Below are 1,837 nucleotides of genomic sequence, written 5' to 3'. Positions count from 1 at the left end.
CCATAAATCCATTAATTTTTCAGCAAGGCTGAATCCATCAGAACCCAGATCCTTCTTTCTAATAAATTTAGTTGCCAGACTCTGTGTCATTTACTGTAGATGCTGACAGTGCTTTATCAGTACCCAGGTTAGGCTCTGCTCTGGTAGGATTTTCTTTCTTTGTCTTTAAATTGATCGTGTGATGAAGCCTGCTGCTTGAGCAATGGGCCTTACACCAATTAAACCACTCAGTTTATCAATTTTTTTTCTTTCGTGGCTGAAAATAATAAATGGCTGTGGGTAGCACTTCGCTGTCTTCAGAGCTGATCTGGGCTCTCTTATGAGAAAAACACTGCCTGAAATGAGATGTGAGCTCTGCCTTGCTACACTCCAAAGCACAGAGAAGCATAGTAGTGCTCCAGAGAGCCATTTTCCAAAACTGTTTCCTCAAAAGTATAATGTTGGTATCTTGGGCAAAAAGAAATGTAGAAACATCTTTGTGAAGTTGTCAGCGAACTTGACCTTCGAACACCAAGTTCCCGTCTCCATTTCACTGGATGTTCTCACAACCTTTAGGTTAAGTCCGACATCAAGGTACCCAGTAGTACTTATCCTGGCTGATGTTGTATTAAATCCTTCTCTAAAAGCTTCCTTGCAAGATGTCCTTGCAGTTCTGAGTTTCTAACTTCTCTAATGGTATCACTTAGATATTGGTGAAAAAGTCGCAAAGATACTGTTGGTATTGATACTTGCCCTTCACTGGGTTTGTAACCTAACAGGCAGAGTAGTTTCCACAAGTTAAAAAAGATGCTCAGCAGCCATTAGCAGTCAGTACAGCTTTCCATTCTCCAGACTGTGAATAGCCAGGAGGTTGTGACCATTCCTTTTCTGTTCCATGACTGTGCCTCCTTGCTGCTGCATGGGCTGCTATACTTCACATGATGGTTCATCTTAAATCTGGTTAGGTGGTTAAGCTGCTGCAGTACTTGGTGGCAAGTGTCCTTTATAACATATATATAAGTATATATACAGAATACATATTTGCTGCCGAGCCTTTAACTGAACCAATGGAAAATCAAAGCTTGGTTAACTGCCTTAAGGGCATATGGGAGTTCTGTGGCAGGGCTGGTTTTGAGCCTAACTGTGCCTCCTATTAGTTTTAATTTGACTGTTCACAGTGTCTTGGCAAAGCACAGCAGAGGTGGCTTTGTAGATCCATGTCCCTCAGTTCCACAGCTCAGACCAGCCCTAACTCAGGCAGCCTGGATAGAGATACAGCCTTGTTCCACTTGCTCTTGCCTGCAGGCAAGGTGCAGCCTCCCTCCTGTGCTGTCTCGTGGGTCTAGAGGTCTCTGGCTTCCCACAGCCACTACTTCAATGGTCTCTGGCCCCACGCGAAGGTGCAGTCCTCTCCAACCCTCTTCCCAGGCTGTGCAGGGATTGAGTTTGCTGGCCTCTTCACCAGTCATGCACCCTTCTTGTAACAGAGCCCACATTTTCTGCAGGGAATATTCACACAGATGAAAATGTAAATAGCCAAAAAACTCCCCCAAATGAAAAAGAGAAAAAAAGGTTTTGTGGAGGTATTTTCAGCATGTCCCAGTGGATCCCTTCACTGCAGGCAACTAATTTGTGGGATTTTATGCTAGAGGGCATGTCAAGTGTCACTGAGTTTCATGCAGATCCAGAAAAAGTTAGTCCTGCATTTTAAATTATGGCAGTATTAAGAATGACATTGTTTGCTTTAATCACCAATCAACCTGCTCTAGCAAGCTAAACCCTTGTGCTGCAGGACCTGCCTTTCAACAGCCAAAGATTGGTCTACCAGGAAATGTGCTTGGTGGGAGGGGAGGGAAAG

The 1,837-nt window shown here is 44.0% G+C and overlaps 1 long non-coding RNA gene across 1 annotated transcript; it reads right to left on the bottom strand.

Annotated features, from left to right (window-relative positions):
• Positions 1-313: 313 nt before the first annotated feature.
• Positions 314-1,576, bottom strand: LOC133275176 (uncharacterized). Its single transcript, XR_009745423.1, has 2 exons — positions 1,350-1,576; positions 314-617 (listed from the first exon to the last, which is right to left on the bottom strand). It is a non-coding gene; the product is annotated as an uncharacterized LOC133275176 (long non-coding RNA).
• Between the last annotated feature and the right edge of the window lie 261 nt (positions 1,577-1,837).

The sequence above is a fragment of the Pezoporus flaviventris genome, unplaced genomic scaffold (genome assembly GCF_033815535.1).
Source record: "Pezoporus flaviventris isolate CSIRO_AGI_PZ_B2104156 unplaced genomic scaffold, CSIRO_AGI_Pfla_v1 ptg000037l, whole genome shotgun sequence".
Taxonomy (NCBI): domain Eukaryota; kingdom Metazoa; phylum Chordata; class Aves; order Psittaciformes; family Psittacidae; genus Pezoporus; species Pezoporus flaviventris.
The sequence above is the reverse complement of the archived record's forward strand: the minus strand, read 5'-3'. Positions and strand labels throughout refer to the sequence as shown.